Source organism: Ostrinia furnacalis, unplaced genomic scaffold (genome assembly GCF_004193835.3).
Source record: "Ostrinia furnacalis isolate ACB-3 unplaced genomic scaffold, ASM419383v2 OfSCF0216, whole genome shotgun sequence".
NCBI lineage: Eukaryota > Metazoa > Arthropoda > Insecta > Lepidoptera > Crambidae > Ostrinia > Ostrinia furnacalis.
In genome coordinates, this window is record NW_021130455.1 from 1,764,893 (window position 1) to 1,787,043 (window position 22,151).

The window sequence follows — 22,151 nt, forward strand, 5'->3', positions numbered from 1 at the left end:
CAAGACGTTGAACACGTTGACAGTTTTATTTTTGGAGTTACAAACATCCATCCGTCCCATCTTCACAAACTTTCAAAATAATGCAAATGTTAGTCGGAATTTTGTTATTGTAATTGAGCTTAGAGATGACCTGTTGCACAAAATGTTTCTCATATTTCATTGTATATCAAAAAAGGTTCCCATCATTATTTTTGTAGTACAGTCCCAGCAAACTAGGAAAATAATAAAAACGGCCCGTAGCGCAATGAAAACCATCCGAGCAATTTATTATTGCGAGAATTGTCACAGGAACCGGTGCGAAAATAAGTCTGCCAGCAACACAATGAAGTGTGAAGAACGGTTTTCGGAAACTGAGTCTCCCCTAAATAATTATAAAGTCTAAATTCGCGAAACAAAACGCATTGGACGTTGAGAGATTGGATTTTAATTAGGTGCAAAATAATTAATTGAACACACGAAGAAAATGTATTATTAGGAGGAGTATTATGTGTTTCCGGATCGAATAACCAAGAACACGGTTTATTTGAATTAGACACTTCCGCTGTTAAAATTAAAACCTGTGTAAAAATATAAGCCTTTTTAAGTTAATTTTATTACCACGCCCAAGAAGGTACCTGAATGGTGATGTTGTGTGTGCCTATCCTCCTGAATGAAAGAACGTGTGATTAAGGGCTCGTACACATAAACACAATCCGACGCGGCGACGCCTTGACGATAAACAACGAACAAACAGCCAAATTCTATGAATTGCGGTTCAAATTGCTACTGCAATCCACCATCCATTCTCCAGATCTTGCTTCGTATGAGTTCCACTTATTTCCAAACCTGAAGAAATGGTTAGGCGGTTAGAGATTTTCATCAAATGATGAAGCTATTGTTGCCGTAGATGACAACTTATTTTCAGAAAACATTTTGTCAAACTGGATGAGCAGCGTCGGAGAAGCAGTGGAAGAAATTCATCGAGGTAGAAAGAAGCTATACCTAGTACGTCTAGAAATACCTAACTACATTATTCAAGTTTTTCTTTTTCGTTTCGGAAACATATCAATCAGCTTTCGCTTTTCGCACACCTCTTTCGTAGAGATTTGTCAAATATTTCAGTCTGGTGTAGCAACAGCAGAGTGGCGCAGTGGAAGCGTGCTGGGCCCATAACCCAGAGGTCCGTGGATCGAAACCACGCTCTGCTACACGAGTGAAATCCAGCTCAATACCTATGCTCTTGTTTTTTCTGTTTGCTAACTATTTATTTTGTTAACAAACGGTATTTTGTCTGATTTTTGGAATATCCTATTGAAAGTTGTAAATAGGTTTATTCAATAAACTTTAGATTTCATTTTATTGCGCTTTATAACCAAGCAATGTCAATAAAAAATAGGTACGGTTAGACTGAGTTGCACCACCTAACTTTAACGGTAACTATGACGATAACCGGTGCTTTTTGTATTGAATTTGACAGATTTTTGATCAAACTCAGCCTTAATGTGTCTTTGTCGTAGATGGTACTAATTCTTCTTCTTATCGTGTCGACAACAAACCTACACAGTGTCAGCCCAAAACTCCGCTACAAGAGTGGCGTTGTCAGTAGCATTCATTAAAGCCTCCTGAGTGCAGTTGCTCAGGCACTCAAGGCACGACATCATGTGCTTCATAGACTGAGGAACAAAACAAAACCGCACCTGCACTCCATGTTTGAGCCACCCAAGAATCCCCACCTGACCAGATTGTTCTTACTACGGCCAACCTGCGTCCGAAGTACTACTTATGTTAAAAGTACTCGTACCTACTCCAAAGATAACTGAAAGTTGTTGCAAGGCCCACAATAAATAGAGATCACCGCCTTCTAGTGATAACGACATCCTGACGTTAATAGAATTGACCTGAAGACATCGTTTAAGTGCTGAGCGAATATGGGCTTGATATCGCTGTCCCTTTTTCTTCTATTGGATATAAAAGGGAATTATCATCAATATCCCGTTCAGACGATTCAGAACGACTCTTTACGACTGCGGCTCAGGCGTCCGTTGTATTCCGAATCCAATTTCTTTAGATAGAAATCTTTATCCACCGCCACCATGATACACAATACATGAACTATCTGTATTCTATTACCAAATATATTCTGATAACATTATCATATTGTCACATTATATTATTTTCTTCTTTATTATATTTGTCTAGACAATATAAATACAAAACATGAAAATAATAGTTTCAAATAAAACGTTTCCAAAAGTTACCTAAAATTCAAACTAACATAAAAAAGCTCTACCTTTGTACTTAGTAAAGTCACGAATAAACTATGAATTTATTTATCACGAGTCATTCCATGAATTTGAAACATTGTGAAAACCAACAAATTACAAGAAGCAGAACCTAATAATATTTTATCTAGTAAAATACAATATTTTAAATCCTATAGTGTTTCGCAAGCTTTAATAAAACTTCGCTGATTTTTTTAACGATAAAACCTATGAAGAGAACGGAAAAAACGAAAAATTAATTTTTAACCTCCTTGTTACCGAGTCACAATTGGTAATTTCTCGATTTACTACGTCATCAATCTTGTCGGTCCAGGGTGGCGCATCAACATGGCCAACTGGTAGCCGCCGCAGTGACGGTCGTCTGTCCGCTTTGACTGCCAACAAATGAATGTGTATTGCAGTCCGATCTTTGCGTTAAAAAGAGAAAAGTAAAAATAGAATATGTAAGAATAACTTGGTAGGTAGTACCTATAGTAGAAAAAAAATAGATCTCAGTTTTCGGAAAGCGAATTCACAGGAGTTATGATTTTCTCGGGAAATCAAACTTTCATTTGGCAAGTAGATCATGTATTTGTTTTGTTGTACAAAAAGTGAAATTTCAGAGAAAAACCTGTTCTTAGTAAATTAAGTTTTATTTTGTTTTCCGAGAACATACAAATGTTGATGGACTTTCAATTCCTCAAAGACTTCAAAAGCCTCCCGATGGTTACTAACTATTGGTTTTATGGTCTGCTTATAAATAAAAGCAAAGTTCACTTAACGAGCACAGTATCTAAAAAATCTAACTTCCTAAACGAAGGCAAACAAAAATTCCTTACGGCCAGCCTAACTGTAAACATGGTAGCGAAATTATTTAACGGCCCGCAACTTTTTGAACCAAAACACAGAAGGGAAATAGAGAAAGAATACGAAATAAATGCTTTTTCATTTAGCGGCTCTTTTGTTGAGGTTGAAACGGGCAGCGATATATGGGGAACATTAGGTTAAACAATGCCCGCATTGTATATTTCCTAACTAGGTGTGTTGTGGATCCACAACTTTTGAATGCAGAGTGATCGACTGCTCATCCTTTCTGTTGTGTACGTACTTTTTGTTGTCCTTTTAGCACGTCTGCTTCTGTATTCAGATTTTATTTACGGTTCTCGCAGAATTGGTTGTTTGCGAGCGCTCTGTTGTTAGGTTTCACGGTAACGCGACGATGTTGTTGAAAGCAAGTTAATTAACTGAAATCTTATATTTGTTAAGTGGCAAAGACGTGTGTGGAAGATTTTGATATTACCTAATACCTATACTATGGAATGTGTCTAAAATAGAGTACATTAATTTCAAACTATACGGATTGTTTCAAGCTATTATGTTTATATTTCAATGTTCGGGCATCGATCGAGCTGCCCCCGTCTCGAGTTTCGATTGAGTTGACATCGATTCGATCGCGAACGGATTCGCAATTTTGATTAATATTACAAGAATAATATTTTTACGTCAATAGAAACTATCAATTCTGCTAACAAATAAAGTGAAATTTCATTGACAACAACCGACTGATTTCAGAACTATTTTATTAACTTACATATTATTATAACTCCATAGATATAGATCGATGAGCGAGTTTGTGTGCTGACCCAATGATTGCTGATTCACATGGTTAGCCAGCAATGCCTACAAGTAAAATTTGCCATAAATATGCACTGTGAAGGCTGTTACCGAGGTCAATACTGCTAAATTATAAAGCATCGTCAAATTCACTGTGAAGCATGCAAAGTGACTGCTAAAATTTTAAGCAGTTTACCAACTTCTCTACGCTACACCAATTTGCCGTGGCGCTTTAACTACGAGTACTAGCTTGCTAAATACTTACTATTCTAAACTTTCAAATTTGATTGTCATCGCAATGAAATTTTAGTTAGTTTGTTAGGCTGTACGAGTATGATTTGCATGAAGTTGCCATTCTTGTTTCAGTTGAAAATGAGAAGATTATTTTAATAGTTTTGGATACCAACCAAATTCAGTTTTTCTTATCTGATTTCTGATTCTATGCATTGATGATTATTACAAGTCTTGTTTTTCTCTTTTTGCATACACATCTCCAGTCTAGTTCTTATGATGTGCGGACAGTTTTATATAGTAGCGTATAAAGGTCGCTACAAATATGAGAAAAACTTTACTACTGTAATAAAGAAAATACTTTTTAAATCAAGATTAGGTACTTTACGTTTGAAACATCCGTATGCACAAACGATGCTTGTTTATGTGAAGCAGCAAGCTCTGTAATTGGTTCATGTGTGACCCTGATGTGCGTCCACGCGCACTGTGAGACCTCATAGTAATGTTTTTGAATACGAGCGTAAGTTACTAACTTCATAAGTAACTGTTGATATTATTAGAATGTTTGCCCTTGAAAAGTCTAATATTTTAATTGTGATCTATATATTAAAAGAAAGTCGTGTTAGTTACTTCGCTTATAACTCAAGAACGGCTGAACCGATTTAGCTGAAAATTGTCAGGGAGGTAGTTTAGAGCCAGGAGAAGGACATAGGATACTTTTTATCCCGTTCGAAACAAAAAAAAAGTCTGCTTATTTATTGCCATTAAGGCGGAACAAAGTTCGCCGGGTCAGCTAGTTCCTGATAAAAACACAATACTCAAAAGATAAAATATCTTAGCTCTTCGTAGAGTTAGATAATTCAAACCTCCTCAGTAATTTGCCCTTGAAAAGTCTAATATTTTAATTGTGATTCCTGATAGCAACACAATACTCAAAAGATAAAATATCTTAGCTCTACGTATAGTTAGATAATTCAATCCTCCTCAGTAATTAAGATATAAAAATGTTTATTTATTCACCCTTGATCTTATTAGTAATCCTGAAACACAGTGAAAACAAATAATCTTCGTGCTGCGAACTCATAAAAGAAAATAGCAATGCAAAGTTAGTTAGAGCAAGACTAATAATAGTGAATTATTATCATTGCCCAGAACTAATTATGGTAGGAACACGCTCTGCGTAAAGAATTGTCTAGAATCTAGAGTTATAGTCCACTAGTTTCGGTTTACAAGTTTGCTGATAATAATTTGTCTTCGTTTGTTATTAAAATGATGATATTAAACGCGTTTCTTATGCACGATGATGGTTGAGCCTTGCTGTACAGTAATTAAAGCTATAGAGACCTTTAACACGAATGTAACTCTGTTTAGTATGTGCCGTATACACACATAAGTTTTCTATGTATTAACTTCTATTTAAATAAGTTGTCAAGTACTGTGTCGTCTCTCATTAATTACATTAATCACGCGCACAAGTAAAACCCTGATTCAATTACTGGACCAGCTACAATGGTTATGGATTTGAATCCGGCAAGGAATAAAGTTATTTTAAAGAACACGACATTTTTTTTTACTCGGAGTAATAGTTTGATACCTACTTAAAAATACCTTGTTTATAAAGAAAAACATATTTATTAAGCTTTATCAATCTAGTAATCGTTGAAACCATTTATCATTGAACCCGGTGTCAATGTAGCAATGAAACTGTTTTGTATGAAACGAGAGTGGAATACACTCTCGTTTCGTGTTTTACCTATAAATGAGAATGTGTTATCATGTCTAAAATTATTATAGTCATATATCAATGCCAAGTCTAATCGCTGAAAGACATGTAAATTGGAGGCAACTTGGTAAACGATGTAGGCATTATTTATTATTTTAAGTATTACTCATCGCCTGAAAGTGTCAATACAGAGTAAAAATATGTATGAAAAGAAAACACTGTAAAAAATATCCACGTCACCGAAACCTAAAAAACTATATGTCCTAGCTTTAAATTGATGACCTGTCACACACCATGAAGCCAAGGCTTGAAAATTGGAGGCAACTTTTCTATACGACACAGGTAATTTATTTTATATAGCCCTAAAAATATTAAAATTACCTACCTAGTTATTTACAACACTAATAATTTTACTTACTTAGTTTTCATATCTGTTTTTTGTGTCCCACTTTTTCATCTTCTCCCAATTTTAATCTAGGTATCTTTAATAGACGACGACATCATAAAGGTAGCAGGAAGGCGCTGGACGCAGGCAGCTACCAACCGGGCAACATGGAAAGCATTAGGGAAGGCTGAGTGGACGTCCTATGGCTGTGATGATGATGATCTTTAATAGAACACCAGGTTTGAGAAATAATGTTTTCATTTTAAGGAATTTCAGAAATCCGGCACGCTGTTAGGTAAAATAAATAAATGTAGGTAAATAAAACTTTGGTTATCAATTTTATGATTCGACAATGTCGCATACGTCTCTACTGTACCTACCTAACATTTTTAAGGTATGCCATCACGATAATGACTTTCTCAATCATTTATTTGTCAGTAGCCCTAATATTTAGCTACATACTTTTATTTATAGTTGCCATCAATCCCTTTTTATCTACAAATCTATAGCCAGTCGTTTTCAAGGAGCACTTAAGTCATTTGTTATCGTAATGTTTTAAAATACATTATAGCACGTGACGTTTCCACTGTATTTTATTTATACCGCAGGCACATCCGTAAGCGAATAAAATGAGAACAGTAATGTTGCCGCAAGTCGAAATATGAGCTCAGCAACAGAATAAAAGTTCGAAAATGCATGTACAGTCCACAAATCGGTTTTAGTTGCGGCTAGAAATCCAAATTAATTTTACTTAAGTGTGCACTAAAAGCGCAATGTAAAGTGTAGTTCGAATCGGCTTGGTATTTCGTGTATTCAGCTGTTGTTGGTTGTTGTGATGTAAATGTTGTTAATATTTGTGTTTACTTACAATAAACAGTTGAAGATGACTAGGTACTATTTTCTGATGACATATAAAAGCGAAAGGTCACTGACTGATTGACTGACTGATTCACTAACTTTCACGAAATCTCAGAAACTACAAGTGCTAAGGAGTCTCAAATTTTGCATGTGTGTTCCTTTTAGAACGTAGTCGCTCACTAAGACGGGTTTTGCAAAATTCAACCCCTAAGAGGGTAAAACGGGATCCACGCGTACGAAGTCGCAAGCGGTCGCTAGTCTATACTAATATTATAAATGCTAATGTAACTCTGTCTAAACCACTGAACCGATTTTGATTAAATTTGGCATTGAGATAGTTTGAGTCCCGGGAAAGGACATAGGATAGTTTTTACCCCGGTTTTTGAAACAGGGACGCGCGCGATAAAGTTTCTCTGTGACAGACAAAATTCCACGCAGGCGAAGCCGCGGGCGGAAATGTAGTGTTTTATACATTATTGGTCTCGATTTATTGTAGAGATAAAAATATAATTAGTTGCTACTATGTTTTCAATAGAAATCGTGTATGTATAATACGAGTAGCTGCAACTTTATTTGACATCATGTTTGATTGCATTTTTATTTAAATATGAAAATCAGATTTGAATTCATGATAGTTTATGAATATTTATTTAGTTCTATCCAAATGGAGTCTACTCTGCATGATAAAAAAGATGTCAAAATCGTTGTTTTGTATTTTTTATTCGTTTTTAAAATCATTTGCATTGGAATCACAAAGAGTTGAAGTCAATAAATATAGTGGGTATGAAAGTTTTTGCAGTAATAGTAATGTTTTAATGGCTCTCCTTTACAATAAAATTTGTTATTTCTCTATTCTGTGTTTCTCTATTTTACCTCCATTACAGATATTACTAATCTACTTTGATTAAAACTAACATTATCACACAATAATCACAATATTCCTACTTTCAAAATAAATGTCCGTTAATTTGATCACCTTTGTTCGACCACAATTTTCACATTCCCAAATTAGAGGTAAGTTATAGGATGGGGTATTAACCCATTTAGACCTACCGTACCCTATGTGGTACAGTATCTTTTTGAAAATATTTTGAAATACCAAACTGTCGTTAAGTTTTAAAAATGATGGTGACAGTAAGCTTAAAGTGATTATTTTACATAAAAATATTTAAAAATATGTTTTAATAAGTGGTTTTGGAAATATTTATGAAATCCCTCGACAGAAAATAAAAAATATATTTACAATGTATTCAAGAAGGTATATTTCTTATTATTTATGGTAAATTATATTATTTATCAATTTTATTTAAAAAATAGAGTACAATAGATATCATGAATACTAATAAAATATTATTGAGATTATTTTTATACGGTTTATTCCAGTCTAAAATAGGTGTACCGTATAAGGTACAGTAGGTCTATGCATGAGCAAAATGCGAGAAAATATAATTTATTTTATATTATTATCATTTGTTTTAGGCTATTGATGCTTCACTATGTTGCCACAACTCATGAAAAATTTAGCAATTTCAGCAAACATAAAGCAATTTTGGTATTTTTCTACTGCTGTCTAGTCAGATGACCGCTAATGATAATCAAACTGACGAAGATTCAGGCGATAAAGACAGTTTCAATGTAATTAATTACCCTCAGAGTTTTCTTCGATGGATTTGCTGAATTTACATCGTCGTGTTGCTAAATGCGATTACAAATAGCACTAAACGTAACAAGTCAGAAGAAGCCAAGTCTTCTTCAGCTATCCTCACTAACTTCGGAGATAGTAGGAAAAAAGAACCAAACGTGGTTAGTATCACAGAAAACGTCTTACAAGATATGTCAAATATGATACTGGTTATTATGTGATTTTATTTTTAATTTATATCATACAAAAATCAATAAAAACTTTGTTTGAACAACGAGTATGTTTTGCATACTTATAGACCTACTGTACCCTATATGGTACGGGCTCCCCACGGCCCCCTATTTATGGATTATTTTTTTTAATATTTTTTTCATGACTTTTATGTTTCCCTTTGAAAGTTTTTGCTGAAATATCAAATTTTATTTACAAAAATAATTATCGGTCTAAATGGGTTAAAAGCCTCCCACACTTCCCATCGTTTGTAAATCAAACCGACGCACTCGCGCCATAAATCATCGTTCAACTTGCTAACGGTACGTGTAACAAACTGTCACATGAGTACAGTCACGAGCAAATACGTGTATACTTTTTCATTGGAAGTTAAACTTTATTACAGCGGAATAAATTGCATTGCGTAGACATTTTTTGCTCGTGACTGTACGGAGTACAGGAGATCCGCATCAACACTTCAATCTCAACTTTTGCGTTGTAATGCTGCTATTTCTGCCATCGACTAACTCAGAAGCGATGGTAGTAATAGATAGTTAAGTAGGTATTCTTTATTACAGTAGACATGTTGACACCACCAATCAATTGACGTACTTTTTAAAACTGTCAAAACGAAACTCTCCCGTAGATTTTGTATGGCACTACAAGCAAGTGACGTCACTATTTTGTCAAGTCAAATAAACTACTTTTTTCAATTACAATGCGACCAAAAATCGTAATTTACAGATAATTTAAAATTAATTAAGTTTTTAGACCAAAACGAAGTGTCTTTTAAGAAAAGTTGTGATTTCGAATTATTGGAGAATGGTGTCAAATTGTCCATTGTCTCACCGCTAGGAAGTGACCTAATGCTTGCAAATAGGAATGTAGACTAAAGGATTACAAACTAAGCCTACTTGCCTACATAAGAAAAAAATTCAGTAACATTATTACTTACTTTTCTTAGATACCTACAGTATTTTTCCGGAAATTATAATTTTTTGTTCAACCACGAGTTCTTCATTATGAAAACTCTGCAGGCTGGTGGTGGTATTCTGTCTACTAATTTATGCTTATCTTGAACAGGGTCTTTATAAAAACCGATCTGACATTAATTTTATTTAATCATTATAATTATATTTTTGGCCTCAATAACGAACTGAAAATGATGAAATGTAAACACAAACATTTAAAAGGTTGGTTGGAAGAAGAGGAAAAGATTAAAAGGTAAAAAACACTGACTTGAAGAATTGTGCGTTATCTCAACTCAACCCCATTCTCCACACAAAAAGTCACTGATTTCTCAAAGATACTGTAATGACTTATCAAGATTTGAGCATAAAGCGTCGACTTGAGAAAATATTATCGGATTTTCACACTGGTTTGGGTTAAGCTTTGCAACATTTCTTTACAAGAGTCGAATGTTTATTTTGTAAATAGGCTTATTTATAAAAAGCTCTTTCAAATGTAAGTGCTAGTATTACTTTAACCTAACTACTGCTTCGAGACAAGAAATGGGAAACTCAGTCAATATTGTCAGCCTCTTTTTCAAGGGTTTACAGTATAAAAATATGCATAGTTATAAATATTGATTATTAATGAATATTGAAAAAAAGAAAATTTATATTATCATCAACCCCAACGTAAAATGCTTTATAAATTAGTCCTACAACTGTTTGTGGTAATTTATTTAGAGATTTAATGCATTTTCCCATAAATGAATTACCAGTCTTATGCAGTCTGAAATTGGAACGGCAAGTATTTGCAAGGTCCGTCCCTTTTTAAACAAGACGTATTATTTTTCCTCGTTTACCCCTGTAAACGTGTTGTTAGTATTATTTGCTTGAATGTGTTCTTATGGTTATTTGTAGTATGGAGACAAACGTTTATGGCGCTTTTTAGTGTCGTAAAAATTGAGGAAACTATAAATACTGTAGGGTCATAACGTGAGACGTTATTTGAGATGAGTAATTGCTATATTTTCCGTTAGGTAGTTTACTACCTGGAATATTCTATAGCTTTTTTGGATGTTTTGATAGTTTCAAATGTTTTTCTTATTTCCTAAAAGTTTTGTGACAATAAATTCTTGGTTTGTTTACGAACAGTGTGAGGAAACTTATTACAAATGATTTAATTCGTAAAAAGTTTTCATAGAAATTTAATGATTTTTTTGCCCACAAAAACTACTACTTTTATTGGCTACTAGTTGACCCGGCGAACTTCGTACCGCCTTAGCGTAGAGATTTTCTTTATATTTTTTTCCGTAAAAACCTTGTACAGAGTATTAGAAAACTACAAAAAAAATCAGCCAAATCGGTCAAGCCGTTTTCATGTTATGTCGTGACAACGGAAAACGGGTCTCATTTTTATATACAGGGTGGAAACGTTAAGTGATCTCACTCGATTATTTCTAAACTATACAAGATATTGACAAACTGGTTACTGATCCTGAAAGTGCTTCATGAGCTCTTTCAAACGGTACCAATAATAGGTTACAAAATAAACTGGATCAATCTGAAAATTCAATGTTTACAGCTTCCATACTAAATGTATGCCAGACACACAATATTAGAAGTGTATTTTTTTTTATTGAATAATAAACTTTTAAAATAAACTCGTAAATTGTATTCTTCTTTAAAATTATTCATAAAAACATTAGTTTTTAGGCTTTACTTGCTATAATATTGTCAAGAGATGAGTGTCATGACTGTGGTACTAAATGTATGGAAGAAGGAAACATTGAATTTTTGGATAGATACCGTTTATTCTGTAACCTAATATTGATACCATTGGATAGAGCTTGTGAAGCACTTTTAGAATCAGTTATCAGTTTTACGATATCATGTGTAGTTTTTAAAATAATGTGACTTTACCAAATGTATGGAAGCTGGAAACATTGAATTTTCGGATAGATCCAGTTTATTCTGTAACCTATTATTAATACCATTTAATAGAGCTCATGAAGCACTTTTAGGATCAGTAACTACTTTTTTGATATAATGCATAGTTTAGAAATAATCGAGTGAGATCACTTATCGTTTCCACCCTGTATATAGATAACACAATTTATCTAGCCTCAAACTGTACAGACTTTTAATTAACTGATAAATACCATCCATATTGTTTACATTTGAAACTATTCTCCAGTCGTAAATTCAAGGGGATTCGTACCCGCAACCACTTCTGGCGTTATCCAATACCTAAACCACCAGGTCAAAGCAAGCGTCATACGTTCACAGAACTTGTTCAACTAACTAGAGTACTAGACTTGCAACGCACTACCTACCAGTACAATTGGATGCACAAGCTAAGCTGTTTACATGAAGTTGTATGCGGGTCGTATAAGTTAGGCTGGGTTGCACCATCTTACATTAACTTTGACAAACGTCAAAAATCTGTCAAACTCCATACAAAAAACACCGGTTACCGTTATAGTTACTGTCATAGTTAGGTGGTGCAACTCAGCCTTAGACTGTGTTGGCTAAGCTCTGTCACTGTCACATGAAGACTAAACAATAGGTACATGTCGTGAATGTTAAACTTTGTTGTAACAAAATAAGGCAAAAATTACCGAAGCTTTGTTTGCACTGCAAAGACAAGAAAAGGCCCATTTAGCTCTAGCCTATGGCGGAAAGATGAAAATTGTTTAAAGACATCCTCCTCCATCCTCCATCCAACTTATGTAAGTAAATCCTACTACGAGTAGTTTTAACGCGAATGTTGTCAAACATGGCACTATTAACAAAACTTGGTTATTTCGAATTACGAGTGTAAGGTTGAGTTGCACCACCTAACTTTAACGGTAACTATGACGATAACCGGTGCTTTTTGTATGGAATTTGACAGATTTTTGACGTTTGTCAAAGTTAAAGTATGATGGTGCAACCCAGCCTTAGTTAATAATTTTAATTAGCATGAAGTTGTCGTTCCTACAACACCGCGGGGATTTACTGGGACGTTTTAATACTGAAAAATAAACCACAGCGTCACATCCTTTAATACACTGTCATATGTTTGATTTGCCCCATTCATCGTGCTCCCTGCTCCATACTAAGCTTTCCGATTGCATGAATGCATCTCTGCCAACCTCTTTGCCTGCTGCTTTATAACGATAAAACTGCTCACAGAGATATACCACAAGGAGATTTGTGACGTTACATCTGGTGTAGTTCTTTGACAAGACCAAAGGCTTAATATCAGAACTTCAGAAACGATTTATGAAGTCAAATAGTTTTTATCAGTCAAAAAAAAGTACACAAAAATATTTTTTCGCCACGTTTTAAAGTAACAGTACTACTTACGCTCCCAAGATATTTTGAAGCGGTTTATTATCCCGCAAACCGTCCCATATTTCAAGGCATTGTTGAACAACAATAGCGCTTCAATAGTTCTTGAACTGACCATTAATGCACTATTGATCGATAAATCCTTAAAATTGTTAAAGCTATTAAAATTTGTAAGCGATTAGAGTCGCTTCTCAAATTAAATTTTAAATAAACAACTTTAGAAAATCGAACTCTCTAAGGCGGGAATCGAACCTACTTTACGAACGACCTTTCTCTTTCTGGGCGATTCCCGGCCTTGGGCAGTTAGATTTTTTCAAGTTGTAATTAAAATTTGTTAATGCTAAAGTTACAAAATGTTTCGATATGAGTAGTAAAGCATCGCATGTTCACGAGAAAATTTATTCCATGCAAAATTCTCTGTTTGTAAAAATAGAAGCTAAATCCTAAATCATTTCATGAACAGCTCTACTAAAAGACCAGAGTGACAAGAATCAGAGCATTAGAATATTAGGCATATCCAATTTTTATATCGTGCCAAAATAAGAAGCAAACAAATTGCTTACTCATACATAATTCAAATATACTCGTATGTACAGTAACACCTAATAGAGTAACAGAAATTCCCAAGATTTTAGTTTTATCTGTAGGCTTATCTTCTTCTTCTTATCGTGTCGACAACAAACCTACACAGTGTCAACACTGTCAGCCCAAAACTCCACTACATGAAGGCTTATTATGACCATTCTCAATATATTTTCGATAATCCACGTCATAATATCGACAACATCCAAGCAACGGAATTTAAGCGGCAATTAAAGGGGATTAGATTCAAAATCCAGGTAACAAAATTCGTGTTAACGCGAGGGTTGTGCAGCGTTAATAAATCATTTATGAATAAATGAAACGGCACCAATAAACGGTAATGACATTTCGAAGCTTGATTTAGGTTATGTAAACTAGATACCAAACTAAACACTAACTGTGTTTGTCAACTATTATTTCTACATCCATCCATTCTATCGATACTTTATCGATAAATCATAGACATTAATTATACCGATGATATCGACTTTTCGATAATTTTATCAGTAAGTAGTGTTTTTTTTCTAGTAACAAGTAAGCAACTTTTTGATGCGATAGTAAATATTTAACTACATTGCAGTCGTTAACTCATTTTTAGTGGTTTTTCATTATTGACAGCTCTTGCCTGTGTTTCTCTACTAATTACTTGTTGCCAATGACCAATGAGTGAACAATCAACGGAGCAGATTGTAATTTTTTGCCCGTATTCACGAACATTAATGAGGTCTCACAGTGTGCGCGGCGTGTGGACACACAGGGTGACACACGGCCAATCACAGAGCTCTATTCAACCAACGCTGAGCGTTCGATTTGCTGCTTCACTTAAGCAAGCATCGTTTGTGAATACGGGCTTTAGAGTATTATAATTATGCACCGTATACCAACGTTAGAAGGACCTTATTTGCTTGAGCTATTATCTGCTGTGTCCTACGTCAACTTTATCTCAGTATAGTATGCTAAAGGTTTGCGCATACGAAATTGTGTTGGCATCGCCTCGTAATCGTAGGGCAAAGTCGGACGTCGCAAATTTGCAAGCGTAATACGGAACGCCATGTGTATTCCAACAGACTGAAGTCCTAAACTGGTACTGGATTAAAAGCGCTTAAACAATAATAATAAAATAATATGGCTTTTGTATTTTCCTTTAAAAAACTTTAAAAATTTGCCACACTGGCACTGGATGCGTTCTATTCAGTACAAAGTGAACGCAGCCCTCATCATGTAGTATGAACAATATTGACGGACTCTAAGCGCTTAAACGACATAGAAAGAATAAATAATAATAAATATGGCTTTTGTATTTTACTTTAAGCATTCTGCGATCTGCCTTCAGGTCAAAATGAACGCAGTCCGTATGTAGTATAAAAAAAATTTGACGTACATACATTTTGCATCGATGCGATCTGATCATGCCCGAGCAAAGAACGCAAACTGACAGGTGCGGGCTGCGTTCATTTAACCTGATTCCAGACCGCAGACCGCATCCAGTGTGACAAATCCTTATATTTTTCCGTGGGCATAATTAAAAATGGACTCAACCGAGAATGGAACTTAAGACGCAATGGGTTGAAAGCGATTCTTCGCTCCATTACGCCATCGAGAGCCATTGGAGCCAAGTGCGGTATGAGCGGTAACTTTCTCAATTTTCAGATGAGTCACTCTGTTTAAAAGCAGAGATAACGTCTTGATTTTTATTAATTTAAAAACTTTGAGGCTGACGTGCAAGTATTTTAAGCCAACGGAACTATTTTGATATTAAATAGATGTCAAGTTATATCTCCTTTAATATCTTTTACTTGTAAAAGATTACAGTTTCAAAGCGAGTTTTAGATAATATAATCGATTTTGGACAACAAAGGTAGGATTATAATAATGAGTTTAATAAGTTTTACGTACCTAACTCAAACCTTAAAATCTTATAAGCAAGTAAAAATAATCTGGAACTAATTCCGAAGCTATAATTTGGACAACTTTATTCTAAATACGGTCTTATTAACCTCCAGCTCATATAATTACAGATATTGGTTTCTTCAATGCTTTTTAACAGAGTTCTTACCAAGTGACTTTGTTTCTGCGTTGAGTAAAGTGCTTACTGGATAAAATTACGTCATTTATGGAAATTACGAGAAAGGGAATAAGGCCATTACCAGACCAGTGTCTTTATCCTTTGAAGGCGATTACTAAGCCATCACTTTCAAGACTCAACACAGTTCAAGAATTCAGCTTTATTTTATTTTTAAAAGGCGGCGGAATTTCTTTTGAATATAGGCATGATGGGTTTCGGAGTTCTGGTTTTTTCTTTTAAAAGGTTGGACATTCGTTTTGACGTTGAGAATAATTTGAAATGACATACTTTTAGCTACTCTGCAAAACTGTGTGTAACTCGCTTTCACATTTAAATCTTCGTTTGCGATGCCATATACAGGATTTGGTTGACATACGCTGCTAACAAGACGTTTATGTAACATTTTTGGTATCATTTCAAATGGTGAAACGAGTTCTAGGAATTTTAAAATAACCTTTTTGACAAAAACTTTTTTAAATGGTCCTTTAAAAATAACCTCAACGCGATAATTGCATCAAGCAAATTAAACTTACAAATGGTAAGTATTGATATCATAAATGGCTTCAAAGCACTAATTTCCCATGGTACAATAACACCCAAAGTTATTATAACTTTATCTCAATCATATCTTTAACCTACATTGAATTGTACCAATCAATATAAAATTGATTCCCCAAACTAATATTAACTGTAACTATTGCTGAAAACCGTACCAACTTGGAGACTGTATACTGAACCGAACGTATGAATAGACGACTCGCTCCCGTTCGTTTCCGACGGCACTCGACTCTCACTTCAGTAGTACGCAGCCTCTGTGCGGGGCAACACCGCTCCGTCCGCGTCGCGGCCACGTCACGCTATCGTGAGGAGTGCAGTGATAGTTCAAATAAGTGCTACACGTTCATGCATGCCTGGTACTTTAATTAATTATGAGTTGAAACGTAAGTACTTTTTTAACAAACTTTTTGAGTTCAATTATCTCAACGCAACTTTTATGACGGTTGAGGCGTGCGTATGAAATAAGTTTTCTACTCGAAATAAAAGTTTATAAGCCGGTGCTTTAAACACCTAGGCCGACTTTATGTATTAACGTTCCGGTTTATGCCAACTCATTGCCGTCATCGTTACGACGGAGAGACGTGAAGTAACATCAATAATATCCGTGTCTATACCCGGTTACAGTTACGCCATTTTTATGACGGTAAATTTACACCATGACACGTCGTGAAATTGTTACAGAGTCTGGAACTAAAGGAAATTGGTTTCTGAGAGAACATAAAGATGAAATATTACACACATTCTTTCATATTCATGTGACTTCACGGTGATCTGTGGTATACTGCCTTTTAAGCATCCATTCTAAGAAATGTTTTTTTTAAATAAGATTATTGTATAAAAACATTGGTAATTAAGGTTATCCCTGTACTAAAATATTTTTTATGTTCATTTCTTATGAATATCGTAACGAATGTTTAAAATTAAAAGCATAAATGAGATTAATGTTTCCCTTACCCATGTAATTATGTAATAAACATAAGCTTGTTTTTCTTTTTACTTTGATCAAAATTAAAAATGTCACTGTATTTTCCTTCCTCCTTAACATTTTTCATTCATGCTATATTTTTATACTTTTTTACGCCAGAAAGCGACACACCTTGTCTTGCTTAACATTTTTAAAAATCAATTAATATTTTATTTAATGCAATATGAAATGATTTACATGACTTCTAACTCTCAAGCCACATGATACCGAGCCGCTAAATAAATTGCTTTCAAAATTACTTACATACCTTCATAAAGCCCTAAAACCAAAGTTTTATCTTGATCAAACTGATTAATACAATGAATTTTATTTGTCGTTGTTACGTTATTTAACTACCACATGGCCTGAACAAACAAATGAATTCAGATATACAGATATATAGTTTTACTAACATCCACGAGTTGGATTTCAATTAAAATAATTTGCAAACAATTTTAAAACACATTATTATTTTTAGCCGTAATTCTACGAGAGAGGTACTGCAACAATAAAAATATCAATTTGTATTTAGATACAAGAAACATTTTAATATCAACTAAAAGTATATAGCCATATTAACAAACATTACTGACCTCACAGTGCGTGTGGACGCACAGGGTGGCACACAAACCAATCACAGAGCTCTATTCAGCGCTGTGCGTAGATTCGCTGCTTCATTTAGGCCCAGTTTTTTGATTCATAGTTAAAATAACAAATTGTTAAATTTTGCTACTAATGGTTAAATATTAACAAAATGTTAACTAATAGTTAAAAAATGTACTAAAAGTCAAGGTAACCATTGTTCGAAAAACATTTTCTTCTGATATTTAACCACTTGTCATTTGACATCTGTCAAATTTGACCATTGGTTATTTTAACTAGGAATCAAAAAACCGGGCCTTAAGGAAGCATCTTTTATCTACGGGCGTAAATCTATCCCAACTAATATTATAAATGCGAAAGTTACTCTGTCTGTCTGTCTGTCTGTCTGTCTGTCTGTCTGTCTGTCTGTCTGTCTGTCTGTCTGTCTGTCTGTCTGTCTGTCTGTCTGTCTGTCTGTTACGCTTTCCCGCTTAAACCTCGCAACCGATTTTGATGAAATTTGGCATAGAGATAGTTTGAGTCCCGGGAAAGAACATAGGATAGTTTTTATCCCGGTTTTTGAAACAGGGACGCGCGCGATAAAGTTTTTCTGTGACAGACAAAATTCCACGCGGGCGAAGCCGCGGGCGGAAAGCTAGTAACTACATATAAGCTTGCGTCAGTGACTTTTTACCGGACTTATCTCGTAGCAAGCTTCGTAGCGTGCTACGAACTACGGCTCTTATCTACGCTGTACATTCGTAGCATGTTGCGTTATACAGGGTGACTTTGTAAACAGTATCCGATTTTTTTATAAGCTCTATAGAACAATTTAACAATTCAACTTTATCTATTTTTTTTAATCGTGATAGTTTTCGCAAAAAAAAGTGTAATTCGCGGCTTACAGCTTATTTTCGCGCACCATTATGTCTATTAAGCTTTGCAGTAAACTGTATGTAACCTATGAACGAAGTAAATAACCACGTGTGCCAATTTTGAACCACGCGCAGCTGATCAAATTATAATAAAATGTGAAGAAAACAATTTCTTTGCTTAAATCTATTAAGTTATTGATTCTGAGTCGCTCCTAAAAACTTGGACAAAATCTCCCAATCAGAAATGTGTAAGATATCACGGTGTTAAGCTTGTCTTATACCATCGCCTGTAAAAAATAAATTAGTATACTAAAGCTTATTTATTCAAACAGGTAACTGGTAAATATGTTCTAGGAATAGTCAATAGTAATCAACACAATATTACTTATTTGTTATTCTATATCAACCCGGGTTACAATGATCCGTGTGAACACTAGCAGTAATTATTATAACAAGTAGGTAGTGAAGTAATGGATGTCTTATTAGATTATGTATGATACGGTCGGGAATGTTATTATGTTATTATCCCGCATTACTTTTGATATACATATCTTGTTAGTGTGATAACATGTCCTGTGTTGTTCTGTATAACCTTTGTAATTTATATTTGACTTTTGCGCTTATGTTCTTAAAGAAAAGGTTTAAAGTACAATAAACATCTTCTGCCTGTTGGTGATACTTAGTTTTTGCGATATTTTCGTCAGTTTATATTATTTCATCATCATCATCATCATTTCAGACACAGGACATCCACTGCTGAACATAGGCCTCCCCAATTATTTTTATATTATTTGGCACATTTTTATTTTGGCAGTAAAATGACATCTTTTAGAAGTACCTTTATCACTTTTATGTGACTTTCAAAAATATTAACTATTTTCGTTTCAAATTAAGTTATAAGAGATTAAGCTTTATTTAGCATCAGACAACAATTAATCACTCACAACAAAAGGCACTTCACACAACATTATCTCAATTATTCAACATCATTCTTCAATTCAGCCTCCAGACTTTACACTTTCACCGCAATTCATCACGTTGACAACCCTTTTCGTATTTTCTAAGGGCCCTTTTCCACGGCGATCCGGTGATGCAGGATCCCGAAAAACTGGACTTGTGAGTTCCTACGGCAGTTTGCGGTACGGGTGTTTGCAAAAAATATATGCAGTACCGTCACATCTTCCGCAAAAAATATATGCAGTACCGTCACATCTTCCGCAAACCTCGTCTGGGGCTGGTACTGCCGCTGCATCAGCGGAATCCCTCAAGCGACGCAAATATGTAGGTCTTAGTAGTACCTACATGTTTGAGCCATTTGGGGTCGAGACGCTAGGTCCGTGGGGACCAAGTGCTCATCGCCTGTACAGGGAATTAGCCAAGCGGCTGATTGACTGTACAGGTGATAGAAGAGCTGGCGCATTTCTTGGCCAATGAATCAGTTTGGCCATTCAGCGTGGAAATGCAGCCAGCATTCTGGGCACCATGTCGCGTTGTTTGGATAGCGATTTGGGACATATTTTTTATTTGTAAATATTTAGTCTATGTAGGTTAATTATTTGTATTAGTTTAAAACTGTAAATAATATGTATAAAAAAGTGTTGAAAAGCGGTGCAGTAAGTTACTAGTCTAGTTGCTAGGCTGGGGCAGGAAAGTTCTTAAGTAAAACGTAGCGTTAGCAGGCCTTCCACTAGGTGAACCGACGATCCGGTGAAGATCGCGGGAGGTGCCTGGATGCGAGCGGCGCAGGACCAGTTTTTATGGAAATCTGTGGGGGAGGCTTTTGTCCAGCAGTGGACGTCTTTCGGCTGAAACGAACGAACGAAGTTGCTAGAGGGAAATACGAGTACTTATAATTAAACTGGATCCTGTTTTTTACTGGTCCAATTTAATGAAGAAACTTAATTTGAAATTCAAACGGGATGTTCGTGTCAATCAATGTATGTAATGCTAGTATTAAAACATCTTTACTGCTAAACGGCATCCTGCAAAAAAGAGTACCTGCCAAAAACGGGATGCCGCCGTGGAAAAGAGCCCTAATAGGGTTCCCCCCGCTAATACGTGATCTGAGAACATCGTGCCTATCCTGAGAGCAATCTAAGAAGCTTATTGTCAACACCAAACCACTTTCATTCCTATCGCAAAGCTGTTTTTATAGACAGAGGGAAAATGTTTCGCTGAAAATCCCTTTTCAAAAGGGTTTTTATCTCAAAGGAAAAATTGGGCGTCACATCTTATTTTATTGGGCATTTCATGCCCTAAATGCCTATCTAGAATAAGTTTTCGTCACTCTTGTAGTCCTGTCTCGTCTGTAGGCTATTGTAGACTAAACTCAGTATATATTTTTGTTTTCCTTCAAATATTTGCTGGAATTTTTGTTTTGTTAAGCGTAGTAAATCTCAGACAACTCTTTTAGGTCTTGAAGCACCTAAAATGATTTATCATTCATTCAAAACATTACCAACTTGGAATTTAGATAAACTTTGACACAGATAGATCGTTCTTCATTCAAGTTATAACTGAAAGCAGTTTGTGAGTGGAAAGCTTTGTCTGTGCTTGCTTTTTGACGTCTTTCTGTCTGGTGGATCGTCTACTGGGTTCTAATAACAGTTTCAGTTGTAGGTTTTAATCATACTAGGGATAGATTTATATACTTTAATGAGCATGGACACGGTTTAGAGATAACAAGTTGGTTTTTGTAATTTATGTAAACATCTTAAGCACACAATTCTTGAGAATTATTTTTATAACATACTTAATAAACTTGAGTAACTTTAAAATTGGAAATGTATGCTATCGACTTCGGTTTCACTGAATGTTACATCATCGCTTAGGTATTTAAACCTTTTTAGAAGATATCTATTTTTTTAACTCGAGGAAAATGGCAGCTGTTATTAATTCATTTCACCACAGCAGACTATAAAAACAACTTTTGCTTGGACATTTTTATGAATAGAGCAAACCCACTGAAAACGAAATCGAAATGGAAGATTAACGATTTGAATTTGTTTTCCCGAATTCGTTAGATGCCTGAATACAAAGTGTGTTTCGAAGTGTTTAACTGTTACTGTAGTAACCGTATTTCATTTTCGTCTGCTGTCAAACTGAGTGTAACGTTTGAAAATGGAACATCGTTGCTGTTTGACAGTTCGGATAATTAGTTTTCTTTGTCTGTGCGAAGTAATTCGAATACAAATTGTATAAAGATTTACAACACACTTGGCATATTTTAGGAACTAAACTTCAAAATAAAATGATTGGAAGTTCAGGTTTAGAATAATTCTATATTTTAAAACTAGATAATTGTAAACTGCGAAACTGGTAAAATCTACGGTCATTGTA

General features: G+C 34.9%; 1 protein-coding gene and 1 non-coding gene across 2 annotated transcripts in view; both read left to right on the plus strand.

The window, feature by feature from the left end:
* Nucleotides 1-1,115: 1,115 nt before the first annotated feature.
* TRNAM-CAU (transfer RNA methionine (anticodon CAU)) lies at nt 1,116-1,187 on the plus strand. The gene has a single exon. It is a non-coding gene; the product is annotated as a tRNA-Met (tRNA).
* Nucleotides 1,188-16,647: 15,460 nt separating this feature from the next.
* LOC114357032 (defective proboscis extension response 18) overlaps nt 16,648-22,151 on the plus strand; it is a 29,462-nt gene continuing 23,958 nt past the window's right edge. Inside the window, exon 1 of the mRNA XM_028310452.1 lies at nt 16,648-16,774. The gene's annotated coding sequence lies outside the window, so the exon portion shown is untranslated. The remainder of the gene's footprint in view (nt 16,775-22,151) is intronic.